The sequence below is a fragment of the Sminthopsis crassicaudata genome, chromosome 1, assembly GCF_048593235.1.
Source record: "Sminthopsis crassicaudata isolate SCR6 chromosome 1, ASM4859323v1, whole genome shotgun sequence".
Taxonomy (NCBI): domain Eukaryota; kingdom Metazoa; phylum Chordata; class Mammalia; order Dasyuromorphia; family Dasyuridae; genus Sminthopsis; species Sminthopsis crassicaudata.
In genome coordinates, this window is record NC_133617.1 from 103,783,402 (window position 1) to 103,798,311 (window position 14,910).

Sequence of the window (14,910 nt, forward strand, 5' to 3'; positions counted from 1 at the left end):
AAAAAAACTGAATTCAAGTCCCTCCTTCAACATCTATTGGCTTTGTGACCCAGGTAAAATGATCAACCTTTTAATGCCTTCAAACAATTCTCTAACACTATAAATTTCAGAGAAAGTATCATCTGAATGTAAAAGGAATTTCCTTAGGAGGTACCCTAATGCTGATGAAATTAAAGGCCAGTTCCAGACAAAAACTATAGATTACAGACAAAACTGCTCTTAAAAGCGAATTTAAATGACTGAATTCCTATACTAATGAAAAACAAAAGTAGAAATAAATTAATTAAAACTATATTAAAAGATACTAGGAAAACTAGCTAATTAATGGTCCAGAAGAAAGTTTTAAAAGAAAGATTATAAAGTTATTGACTGAAGCTAATACAAAATTTTAAAAATGATTGATGAACTTAAGGTATTTTTAAAAGACATAAAATTGATAAACCCCAAAGAGGTAAGAAAAAAAGAGAGAAAACACAAATTAACAAATTTATAAATGTTGTACAATAGAAATAAGACATGACGGAGGACCACAGTCTTCTGCTACTGTCACTTATTCTTTATATGATCTTGGGCAAGTCACTTAATCTCTTAGAACCTCATTTTCCTCATCTGTGAAATGAAGAGATTGGACTAGATGACCTATAAGGTCTCTATCAGCTATTATTCCATGATGAACTACTTGAATGAAAAAATAAAACTCAACTCCTTACTCTCTCCCATTTTTCCCATATCCAATCAGTTACCAAATCTTGTGAAATCTACTTTTCTTTAACATTCCTTTCTGTCTTTTGACATTGCCAGACAGTTGTTATACCATGGCTATTTCAAGGCTTTTGATTCATCTTCCTGCCTCAAATCTCTCCTCTTTCTAGTCTGTCCTGCATTCAGCTGTCAAACTGATTTCTCTAAAGCTGAGGTCTAACCATCTCACTCTTTTATTAGATAAATAATTGCTCCCTATTTCCTCTAAGGTCAAATATAAAATCTTCTATTTAGCTGTCAAAGCCCTTAACCTAATGCTTTTTTACATTTCCCTATTTCCTTAAATCTTATTCATGTTCTATGTGATTCTGCAACACTGGCCTCCTGGATGTTCCCTGCTTGACACTTTCCTAAATCCATGCATTTTCATTGACTGTCTCCTCATCTCCATCTCCTCACTTCCTTCAAACCCCAGTTAATACCCAGTCTTCCATTAAAAAGCCTTCTCCAATTGCTCTTACTATTAACGACCTCCCTCTGAGAGTACAATCAATTTCTATAATATTTATTTTATTTTTTCATAGTTATTCACATATTTTCTTGCTCCATTAGATTCTGAGCTCCTTAAGAGCTGAGACTGATTTATCTTATTTGTTTATTTGTTTTTGCCTTTTTTTTTAATATCAGTAAGAGCTTAGTACAATATCTGGCATGCAGTAGATGATTAATAAATGCTTACTGAATATTATTTAAGAAAGTTATACACAGCAATAGTATAGCAAGTCAGATAACAATGGAAATATTTTAATATCTATAAAATATAAATAATATTATTAATTCCTAATAGTATAGAAAAGTCACAATTTAAGTAGACCATTCTCAATGGAAGAAATGTTAGGTATATATGTGCATGTGGGAGGGTGAGTGTAATTTGTAATTTCATTAGTGCAAAGAATTCCTAAAGAGGAATTTCCTCTAAAAATACAAATGAGCTCCTTCTCTGTGTAGACCTTTGAGAGTTTAATTGATATACTAAGAAGCAGGGAACCTATAGGTCAAAAATAGGTTTAAATCTAGGTCTTCTTGACTCTAAAACCAGTTTTTTTTTTTTTAATCTTTATTTTTCTTCTTTATGTTTCTTATATGACTCAATATCAAAGAATTACCCTGGGGAAAAAAAATCTATTTGGCCCATCTGGACCAATCAGATAAACATATATTTTTGCAAACCTTCAAAGAAAAAATCATATCCACATTATCTAGATTATTTATCAATATCAATATATTTATGAATATAGAAAAAGAAAAACACTAACCTTACTATCATGAGACAAATATGTTGGCTTAAAAGCCTGGAAAATAAATAAAATTTCAAACCAATTTTTTAAACAAGGTAGATGCGGAAATAAATATTAAATAAAATATTATTTAATGAAGTAGAATAACTTTTTTAAAAAAATTATCATACACAAAGCAGGGTTTATAGCTAGCATTCTATAGATTTGTTTGGGAAAAAATTCAACCTAATACAACACATAAACAAAATCCCCCCAATAGTCCATATATTATATCAGTAGACACTTTTAAAAATGGGGGTAAAATCCAACATTTAAGCAAATTAAAAATTCTAAGAAGAATATTAATGAGGATATTTTGATTTACAAAATTAAAATATGTCTTATTTGAAAAGTTAAAATTACAATATTCATTGGAGAAGCATTAAAAGTATTCCCACTAAATACCAGTAAAAAGCAAGGATACTTAACTTTCATCATTTCATTTTGAAATAATGCTACAAATAATAATAGTTGCACTGAAACAAAAGATACTTTAGAGAGATCAACAGTGGAAAAATCCAAAGATCATTTTTTCTGATTATAATTGTTTTCTAGAAAATTCAACTAAGAAAAATTAAAACAATAAATGAGTTCAGTAAGAGCAAGATGATCCACCACAAAAAAAAAAAAAGTAATCCCTCAAAAATAATTTATTAAATATAAAATTGAAGAAAAAATAATTGGAAAAAAATCCTTTATGCAATCTTTGGAATTTAGCCTATCTAAAAATACATGTAGCACTATTTAAATATGTCACTTCCCTCAACCAATTGCAGTTGCTTTTGATTGGTTTTGGAATTAAATAGTAGATCCTTTGTTTAGTATTTAAAACCTTGTCAATCTGGCTTAGATTTAAATGCACACCATTGTCCTTTATTCAGGCTAGGATTCCAACAACTTTCTTACTTTTATTTTTTTCACACATGAAATCCCATGCCCCGTGTTTTTGCTTCTTTACAGACTGACATCATGTTTAAAAATACTCCAAAGGGAAGAATTCTGGGAAGATGGTTGAGTAGGTTAGAAAATTTCAAGCTCTCCAGATTCTCCCCGCAAATAGAACAAATTTGTAATTCAGGGTGAACTTAGACTGGTGAAAAATCAAGAAAAGTTGGGGCAGAACAGGGGTTCTCCTGGTACAACCCAAGAAGAAAAGACTCCCAGTCTAGGGATTAACCTATGTGAAATGCAAACACCTCCAGTTAACTCCTCAGAAACAACCAGTCGGGGCCTCTGAGACTAGCTAAGTTTGACAGGAACCTCAGCAGGAACCATAGAAACTTTCATCGTTTAGATAGCTTGGGGAGTCCAAGATCTGAGTCCCAGAAGACTGAGGAACCTTGGCTGATTAGGAATGCCATACCTGCTATGGCACAGGGATGTGGCCCCGGGCAAGAAAGAACCAGCACATCCATGAATGGAGATGCAATGGGGCAAGGACTCTGCTGGCAGCAGATTCTTTCAGGAGGGTGGAGCTCTTGTTTTGGGGTGCTTAGTCAGAAGGGAGAGCTGAAATACATCCCCTTACCTCATGATTTGAGGTGCTTATATTAATATCTCTTTTTTAAAAAACTTAAAGAAGAAAGAACCCAACCATAAAAAAGTTACTATGGGAATAGGGAATACCAGGGTTCATTTTCAGAGGAACACGCTGAAGTAAAAAATGGTTGTAGCCCAAAGAGTAACATAAAATGGCTTCCTATCTAGAGAGAATTTAAAAGACCTCAAAAAGGAATTTAAAAATCAAATGAGAGACATTGAGGGAAAATTTTAAAAATAAACTAAAAATTAACCAACTAGAAAAGGAGATAGAGTCTCAATGATGAAAATTATTCTTTGAAAATTAGAATTGGACAAGGAGAAATCAGTGAAGCTATGAGAGACTAAGCAATAACAAAACAGAATATAAAGAATGAAAGAATAGAATAGAATGTGAAACATAAGAAAAATGACAGATCAAGAAGAAAAAATATAAGAATAATTGAACTTCCTGAAAGTTGTGATGAAAAAAAAAAAGCCTTGACACAAAAATGCAAGAAATAATCTAAGAACATTGTCTTGGAGTGGCAGCATGAGAGGAAAGAAGAAATAGAAAAAATCAACTGATTACCATCAGAACGAGATCCTTTGTGGAAAATATAAAAGAAATTTTTGCCAAATTTCAAAATGCCACATCAAAAAGATAATTTTGCAAGAAACAAGAAAAAAACAAGCCAAATACACTGGAGCTGTAATTAGAATTATACAGGACTCAGCCACAATAAAAAACCACAAGTATTGGAATCGACTGACAATCAAAAGAACTAGGCCTGTAGCCAAAAAGTATAATATCCAGAAAAATTATCCATAATATTTGATAAAAAAATATGAACATTCAATGAACTTGTAGATTTTCAGACCTTTCTATTAATCAAACCTGAACTTAATAGAAAATCTGACACATAAGAGTCAATATTAGAGATAAATTTCAATGAACTCAACATGGACAAATTGTTTGGGGTTTTTTTAGTACGGAAAATGTATACCATATGTTTAAGACTGATATCAGCAATTGTTTAAAAGTAAGATTCAGGCAAAATTAAGATAAAAATAATAATTATATTATTCAAATGAAGTGCAATGGAAGAATAGACATGGAGGCATTAGAGGGGAGAGAGGGGCTCATAGTTCTGAAAACCTACTCACATCGGGAATGGGTTAAACAGGAAACACTACAGCTATACCATGAAAAGCATAGCATCCTCCAAAATCTATAAAGAAATGAGGTAGGGTGAGATGGGCAAATGGGTAAGCAAAGAATGTGGGAAGAAGACAAGGGAAGGATGCATGGGTGAGGGGACATCAAGTAATAGCAAGGCAAGTTACAATAAAGGGTATGTGAAAGATATTAAGAAAGATATGTGAAGGTGTATGTGGGGATATGGGAGGGTATATGTATATGTATATGTATATAACTATATATGTATATATAAATGTATCCTTTCTTAACTACTAGCCTGTTTGGGGGTATGATACCAGAGAAAAATGGAGAAAAAAAGAATAAAGTAAAAAAGATGAGCAGAAGAGAAAAAATAACAATTTATAAGGAAGTAAATAAAAGATGGACACTAGTAAATATAATTTCTTCTACTAATACATATATACTTTCTTGATCTGATCATTCGTTGTTTTATGTTTTGAATCCTTCCTGATGTTTTACTCAGCACCTGACAGTGTTCTCTCTTGTTTTAATTGTTTTTTTATTCCTTTTCTGTCTTTCTTTTTTTATTCTGTTTTTTAATAAAATAAATTTTCCTAATAAATTTATTTAATTTTAATACACATTACTTTATGAATAATGTTGGGAGAGAAAAGGCAAAGCAAAAGAGAAAAACCATGGGAGAGATTTAAAAAAAAAAAAAAAACAGAAAAAAGTAGTGAACAGCATGTGTTGATTTACATTCAGTCTCCTTAGATTTTTTTTTGGATGCAGATGGCATTTTCTGTCCAAAGTCTATTGGATTGCTTTGGATCACTGAACCATTGAGAAGAACCAAATCTTTCATAGTTGAACATCATACCTTCTTACTGTTATTGTGTTCAATGAATTTCTGGTTCTGCTTTTTTCACTCAGCATCAATTTATGTCAATCTTCCCAGGCTGATTTTTTAAAAAGTTTTAAATGTATTGAAGCCCACTGGTCTAAATACTCAGACATTGACTATGATCATTTTGTTCACCTTAAAGAATTCCCATTTGGTTGTAGCAAGGAAGAATTGGAAATTGTGCCAAATGGAACAATATTGCCAGATGACTTCCATGGATGTAAGAGAGATTTTCATGCTGGAAAAACTGAAAAGGCTCTAAAGAACTATAAGAAAATAAAAGGACACAAGTACATTGAAATCTTCAAGAGGAGCTGGGCACAGGTTCATACTCATTATGATCCTCTTTGAAAGTTAATAACTGTGGTCTTTATGATCAATCTGAGGTTGACAGAGGCTATAACAGCACTTGTAGAAAAGCTGGGTTTGAAAAAAATGAGTTGAGGTGCCTATCGTGGGGGATATGGAGTCTATGGTGAATGGATATAATTATGGATATGCCTTTGGGATGGATAGATTTGGAAGAGACCTCAATTATTATTTTTCAAGGATGTTTGATCATAGATATGGAAATGGTGAATCCACTTTCCAGAGAATGGCAGGCCACTGTATGCATGAGAAAATTACCTTATAGAACTAAGGAAAATGCTATTTATAATTTTTTTATCATTACTCAACCTTATTCAAATACACAATAAAATTGGACCTGATGGTAAAGTGACTGGAGAAACAGATGTTAAACTTGTTTATCCTGAAGATGCTAAGGCAGCTCTGACATAGACAAAGCAAATATTCAGTATGGCTATGTAGAACTCTTCTTGAATTTTATAGCAGAAGCAAGTGGTGATGCTTTTGGTAGCCAAATGATGCTGAGCATGGACTTGCCAAACCGGTCCATTTACATTAATCCAGCTACCCTGCACCTGAGTAGGAGTTACAAAGGAGGCTGTTGTGATCAAAGCAAGCATAAGCAGATATGATCAAGTTTTCAGAAAATTCCACTGATTTTCAATCCAACATTGCATAAGGAGTCAAGGAGTGATGAACAGCAACTACTAGAATAGCAGGAGCCATGCATCCATGAAAATGGAATGACTGACTTGTCTAATATGAGTGGTAGAAGGGGAATGTAATCCTGATAATTAATTCTTGGTCAACTTCTTTAAAAAATGAAATTTTATAATACAAGTTTATGATTTATGCTTATTCTAAACAAAATCAGGATTGTTTGGGTTTTTTGTTATGTTTTGTTTTATTAAAGCTTTTTATTTTTCAAAACATATGCATGGACAATTCTTCAACATCAATCTTGAAAATCCCTATGTTCCAATTTTCCCTCCCTTTCCCCACGGCCTTCCCTAGATGACAAGTAGTCCAATATATGTTAAAAATGGTAGAAATATATGTTAAATCCAATATATTCATACATATTTGTATAATTATTGTGCCCCACAAGAAAAATCAAATCAAACTAGTAAGAGAGAGAGAGACAGAGACAGAGACACAGAGACAGAGACACAGAGACAGAGAGAGAAGCAAAATAAAATGCAAGCAAACAACAACAAACAACAAAAAGAGTGAAAATGCTATGTTGTGCTCCACACTCAGTTCCCATGGTCCTCTCTCTGGATGCAGATGACTCTCTTCATCACTGAACATTTGAAACTGGTTTGAATCATTTCATTGTTGAAGAGAGTCATGTTCATCAAAATTGATCATCATATAGTTTTGTTGTTGTGTATAATAATATCCTGTTTCTGCTCATTTCACTCAGCATCAGTTCATGTAAGTTTCTCCAAGACTTTCTGAAATCATCCTCCTGATCATTTCTTATAGAACAATAATATTCCATAACATTCATGTACTATAACTTATTCAGTCATTCTACTTCTGATGGGCATCCACTCAGTTTCCAGTCTCTTGCCACTACAAAGAGGGCTGCTACAAACATTTTGGCACATGCAGGTCTCTTTCCTTCCTATAAGATTTCTTTGGGATTTAATAAGCCCAGTAAAAACATTGCTGGATCAAAGGGTATGCACAGTTTGATATCTTTTTGAGCATAATTCCAAATTGCTCTCCAGAATAGTTGGATCCATTCACAATTCCACCAACAATGTATTAAACTCCCAGTTTTCCCACATCCCCTCCAATATCCATCGTTATCTTTTCCTGTCATCCTAGCCAATCTGACAGGTATGTAGTGGTATCTCAGAGTTCTATTAATTTGCATTTCTCTGATCAATAATGATTTAGAGCATCTTTTCATATGACTAGAAATAGTTTCCATTTCTTCATCTGAAAATTAACTGTTTATATCCTTTAACCATTTATCAATTGGAGAATGGCTTGAATTCTTATAAATTTGAGTCAATTATCTATATATTTTAGAAATGAGTCCTTTTATCAGAACCTTTAAATATAAAAATGATTTCCCAATTTATTGCTTCGCTTCTAATCTTGGCTTCATTAGTTTTGTTTGTACAAAAACTTTTTAACTTAATATAATTAAAATTATTTATTTTGTGATTCAGTAAGGATCTCTAATTCTTCTTTGGTCACAAATTCCTTCCCCCTCCACAGATCTGAGAGGTAAACTATCCTATGTTCTTCTAATTTGTTTATAACATCATTTTTTATTTCTAGATTATGAACCCTTTTCAATCTTATCTTGGTATACAGTGTTAGATGTGGATCAGTGCCTAGTTTCTGCCATACTAGTGTCCAATTTTCCCTGCAGTTTTTGTCAAATAGTGAATTCTTATCCCAAAAGCTGGGATCATTGGGTTTGTCAAACACTAGATTGCTATAGTCATTGACTATTTTGTCCTGTGATCCTAACCTATTCCACTGATTGATTATTCTATTTCTTAGCCAGTACCAAATGATTCTGATGACCACTACTTTATCATATGAAATCAGGATTATTTTATAAACTTCAGGTTCAGTATTTTAACACAGAAAAACATATGTAATAACCAAGCTGAATAAAGACTATAATTGTTCAACAATTTCATATTTTCTCAAGGTTGTTATATTGTAAGAATATACTTAAGCAGGAACTATATTTAAGTTAAAGCAGTTTCAATTCTGTTAAATGTTGCTCTTTTGCCACAACATGTGAAACACTAATTGAAATGCATGTTGGGACACATGCTTTTTGTCAAATAAATATGAGAGCTATGTCTGCAATTCAAAAGTGTAACATCTAGCATATTTGTTCTAGTTTATTTTGTTTACTATCCTGTAAGGTCCAATTTTTTAAATTGTAGTTCATGACCCCAGCTGGAGTCTCATAATTGGAAGTTGGGGGGGTCACAAAATTATGATTTATTATCAGCAAATTTTTATTTGTATACCTATTTTATGTACCTATGTACCTGAGCTCACATAAAAATTTTTTGAGCAAAAAGGAGTTGCAAGTAAGAAAAGGTTAAGAAGCCCTGCTGTAAGGCACATATATTTAAGGTTTTTGCTTTTTTTTTTTTAATTAATCAGGACAATTTTGAGAAAGTATAAATATTTTAGGATATGGTCTTGATGTTTGTGTTAAATTCTGAAGACTTGATTTAAATCTTTAATTGTATTGTGATTTCCTTTTAGGTGTATTGCACAAAATGAAAATTGTTAAATAAAACTTCATTTCAAAAAATAATAAATAAATTGAAGTAAAATCTAAATACCAATAGATTATTTGATTTCATTAAAATTAGACATTTCTGCATATTAAAATGTAAGTTTATCAAGATAAAATATGGCAAATATGAAATATAAACTTTTTATCTAAAATATATAATGATTTGTTAATCATTCATAATTCTTAGTCTACATTTGGATAAATATCAAATGATACAAAAAATTTTTCAAAAGGAACATAAATCCTTAATTAATGATCACTGGAAATAATGTTCAACTTCACAAATAATGGGAAATAAAATTAAAAGAAACTTGGGGTACCACCTCAAAGCCATGATAATGGTTAAATAAAAGTAAAAGAAAAAAACTACAAAATTTAGCATTGTAACATTATCAAGAAACAAGTATATTTATTCATTTCTAATATAATTATAAACTTATGGAATCTTTTTAGTGATCAAACTGGTTATCTGCAGAAAAGAGTATCAAAACAATTATTCCCCTTAATCCTATAATCTATTGGTGATAATATACCCTGGGAGAATTATAAATACATACATATACATATGTATGCACACACACATGTAATCCTTTTCAAAAAATTTTATAGCAGTGTTATTTGTAAAACTGAAAGATTAGAAGGAATCTAAGCATCTAATAACAGGGAAATAGTTAACTAAATTGTGGTATGTTAATGTAATGAAATTCTATAATTCAATTAAGATTGGTAGATATGAAAAACAGAAGGAAATATCCAAAGTAATCCAAAGAGAAACAGAAGAGAGCATACACTAAGATCAAGTAAGAAAAAAACTTGATTGAGGATGAGAAAAGACACAAAACTATCTTGTTAGAGGCTTTGCAGGCTTGTATAAGATACTGTGCTATTTTATGCATTGAAACTCATTCACTCAGAAGTTGCAAAATTCCAAAAAACAAACATAGTCCCAAAGGAGAGATATAAAAAGACACCTTTCTCTAGTCCTTGGCAGAGGTGAGTAGTCCACTGGTATGTAATACTGCATAAAATTCCAATTTTTTTCAAGGTATTGATCACTTTGGTTGATTTTTTTCTCCTTTTTCTTTTTAAAGTAATTCTTTGTTATGTGGCATGAATATCTGGAATACAGACAAGGATTTAGGCAATATATGTATAAATGTAAATAGTTACAAAACAAGTATAATTGGGTAAATTGATGTTTAATGCTGTTTTTAAAAATCAGTTACACATTATTGAGTGAGTGCTGCATCCAAGGCACTATGCTAGGTACTATAAGGAATACATAAATAATATGTGATTCCCTGACATCAAGAAGGGTTATAGTCTATTTGGAGGAAGCAATATATTCACACAGATACAAGGTATTAAAAAAAAAAAAAAGGATAAGACTTGGAGACACAGAAATCTGCTAGAATCCTGAAACCCGTAGGCAATCTTTCTTAGGCTTTTTCCCTTCTCTATAAAATGAAGGTGGAACTATATAATCTCTTATGACCTTTTCAGCTCTAAATCAGTGAAGCTCCATCCTTGAGCCCTCACATAGACTTATTGAAAGCAGAAGCTAGTTTGCTTGTTTTTCATTTTATCTTTGTGTCTCAAACATCAAATACATCATGCCTTACCTTATAGTAGGCACCTAACAAATACTTGGTGGACTTATCTGAATCCTAGGAGTTAATGAAAAGATGGTTGATAATAGAGTCATAGATGATTCATGATAAATAGAAGTACAGGTATTCAGAGCACTGAACTCAGAGGAAAATGAAGAGTTCATGAAAAATCTGAGATTTTTTCTGGCTCTTGAAAGATTGAAAAATTCAGGAGAAGTGATTGAAGCATTGTGGGTGTTAGGAGGAAATGTCCAGTTAGCATAACACAACAGAAAAAGCAATGAATATAAAGACTTGGAGCTGATTTCTGCCTTCTGTTATTTGATCATGAATCTCAATTTCATCATGTGTAAAATAGGGCGAACACTAGCACAACCCACTCCATGGAGTTGTTGTCGAGGAAAATGCTCACTCGCTATGCTATAGAAATTATTACTGAGCAAAGTGGAGGTGAGAACACTCAAGTTGTGTAGGAGCACTCTGATTGGAGTGGAAGTTTCCATGCAGAGGGGCAGTAAGGCTGGAAATGTGATTCACATCCCTTTTAGCCTATTAAAAGTAATTTCTCACCAGGATATTCATCATCACTAGATGACAGACAGTTGGGATTTTATACTTTCATATTGAAGTTATGCTTCTTTCCATGGCAGAATTCCTAGGGTCTGGAAATGAGGTTAGGGAATAAGAACAGAAAGGTAGCAATTCCATTAGAAGGATGTCATGGCTGACTCTAGACATTTTTTCCTACCTAGAATGAAGATGAAAAGCAGAATGATAATAAATTTTAGGGCTTCTAGAATAATAATTTTGTCATTCTCAATTTTTTAAACAAATACCTTCTATACTGCATGGAATTAATAGTGTATCAGAGCTTCAAGAAACTGAGGTACAATTAGGCGTGTCAAAAGTCAGGAAAATGGTTGAGAAAAATTAGACTAGCAAAGCAAGTGAACAAGGACAATGGGAAACTCTGTGAACCTGCAACTTGGTTTACATGTGGGATAACCTCTAAGGGAAAGAATGAGGCTAATTGCTTAAGCTCAAAACACACTACATCCGAAGTGGTTAACCCTATAATACTGTAATGACTCATTACTTCACTAGTGGGACTTTTGGTACTCATTAATGATCTGTTATCGGTCATGTTATCTTTGACCTGCCCTGTGTTACTATGGGTCTCTAACAATCAAGACAACATTCATTGATACTTTTTTTTTTTCGTCAAACAATCAATAAGTATTTATTCAATGCTTCTAGATACCAGGAATAAGCCCTACGGACACAAAGAAAAGAGGGGGAAAGTAAAGACAGTTCCTGCCTACAAGTAGCTTACATTTTATTGGAAGACCCAACACATGCATACATCAATATGTACAATATAAATATAGAATAGATGAAAAAACATGGAAGGAATGAACTAGAAACTGAGGAGTGTAAGAAGGAAATAGAACTTGAGTGAACTTTAAAGGAAGCCAAGGATGCCAAGATGCAGAGGTAAGGAAGAAAAGTGTTTTAGGTATGAAGATGGTGAAACAAAGGCATAAAAGTTGATAGAGTATTAATGTCCTGTGAAACCACATGTTGCAGTCAAAAAGCACTGGCTCTAAAGTTAGAGAAACGGGAGTCAGAGCTTGCTTTGGAAGTCTATTACTTGAATGACCTTGATTGAATAAGATGTTGACTTTCCTTAAGTTTCAGTTTCCATTCTGTAAAATGAGAGATCTGATGAGGTAGCCTTTGAGATCTCTTCCAGTTCTAGATCTATGATATAAAATGGATTTTTGTTCTGTTCTGTTTTTAACCATCCTTGTGCCATCTGTTTTTTAACCATTTCACCAAGTCCTTTAACATCCATAGACAGATGGGGATAGAGGACTAGACCTGGGATGCTTCATGTCCCATCCATCACTAGCAGTATGACCTTAGACAACCCATTTTAAACTCTTTTCATTTCAGGATCTTCTTTTATAATATAAAACAAAATAACTCTAGCACTTAATACATGAGACTCAAATGAGAAGATGTGTATATATATTTTGCAAACCTTATTAAATTTCTGTTCATCATTTTTAAGTTGTGTCCAATTTTTCATGACTCCATTTGTGAGAAAAATTCGCCATTTCCTTCTCACAGCAAGTAAGTATCTGAGGTCAAATTTGAACTTAGCAAAGTAAATCTTTCTCACTCCAAGCCTGGCACTATATCCACTATGCCACCTAGCTATCCTCTAAATCTTAAACCTTAAAGCACCATGTAAGTATCAGTAGTTGTGTTATATCATTCGATCCCAAAAGAAAATTTGAAATTTAGGCAAGGACAGTGTTATTGCCTCTGATTCATAAATGGGTATGAAAGAAAAAGTGTTTTAGTGATTTAACATTTCCTCAAATCAGTCACTTAGAGGAAAGGACAAACTTTCCAGCTTAGCAGAAGGCTACTATCAGTAAGTTAACAACTTTTGAATTCCTAGTTTTTTTGCAATAGTAAGGAATATCTACTGCTAGCCATAAATGGTCTACAATTGTGGGTTTGTTTGTTTTGTTTTGTTTCCAGAAATGAAAATCAAAAAGGGAATTTTATTTTTCTAGGTTTTGTTTGTTGAAAGAAAAATAGAAATAGGCCGTACTTCCTCCACTTTTTTGCAGGCAGACTGATGTTTGGTATCTTAAGTAATAAAATCATGAGAATCAGAAATGTATTTTCTAATCCTTAGTATACCAACTTTCTCTGTGACCTGAAGCAAAATATTTTAATCTCTTTTGTTGTAGAATAAAGAGATTGAATTATAGGGGGTTTATGGTCTCTTTCACTTCCAATATTTTGTGTCCTAAGTTTTCCTCCAACTCTTATATACTATGATTTTATTATGCGATGTATGTCTAACTTTAAAAATAACAATGCTGGAGGAGTTGTGGAAAAATAGACATACTGATATTCTATTGCGAATTGGTCCAACCATCCTAGAAAGTCATTTGGAATTATATTTTTAAAAAGAAATTAAGACAGTAAGGCATGATAATACATAACTGTAATTCTTACTACCAAGGAAGGTAAATGGGGCAGATGTCTTGAGCTTGGGATTTCTGAGCTGCAGTGGGCTAAGCAGATCAGGTGTCTAAACTAAATTTGGCATCAATATGATAAACCCATTAGGGACTAGAGACATACCAGGTTTCCTGTGGTGGGGCAAGTCAACCTAGGTCAGAGACAGAGCAGGTCAAAGTTTCTGGGACAATTAGTAATGATATTAGGCATGTGAATGACCATTATACTTCTAGCCTGAGAAAGATGAGGAGATGTAGTTTAAAAAAAAAAAAACAGTAACCAGAATGTACATATCCTTTTTTACTCAGAAATGTCATTGCTAGACACAAACTTCAAAGAACTCAAAGGCAGAAATGTTGAGAATAGAAATAGATGGCCTTTTTATAAAAGGTCAATTGGGGAATGGTTAATATAAAGAATTCAAAGAAATGTGAGACAATTTATAAATGGCTGAAGAAAAACCAATCAGGACCAGTAAATCATGACTCTCTCTCTCTCTCTCTCTCTCTCTCTCTCTCTCTCTCTCTCTCTCTCTCTCTCTCTCTCTCTCTCTCTCTACATATATATATATATATATATATATATATATATATGTATGTATATGTGCATACATATATACGTATATATATACATATATACAGTCATGATTACTGGTATATATGATTACATATACATATATTTAGGTTGTGTGTCTGTGTAATAGTAAGTGTATATATATATATATATATATATACATATATATATATTCACAATTACAATAACATTGCAAATGATGATGATGATAATGATGATTAAATAGAAGACTACCCACTATATAAATATAATAACCAAGCTTGGCCTCTAAGGAAAGTTGAGAAAATGTACTCCTTTCTCTTCTTTGAGGAGGTAGAAGATGATAACTACAGAATTTTTAATATACTTCCAAACATAACCTCTGTATTGACTAGTTTTGCTGAACTTTTTTTTCTTATGAGTTTTTAGTCTTTGATACAGAA

The 14,910-nt window shown here is 32.5% G+C and overlaps 1 pseudogene; it reads left to right on the forward strand.

Annotated features, from left to right (window-relative positions):
• The first annotated feature begins 4,814 nt into the window (after positions 1-4,814).
• LOC141548975 (heterogeneous nuclear ribonucleoprotein H pseudogene) lies at positions 4,815-6,650 on the forward strand (annotated as a pseudogene).
• Positions 6,651-14,910: the final 8,260 nt, after the last annotated feature.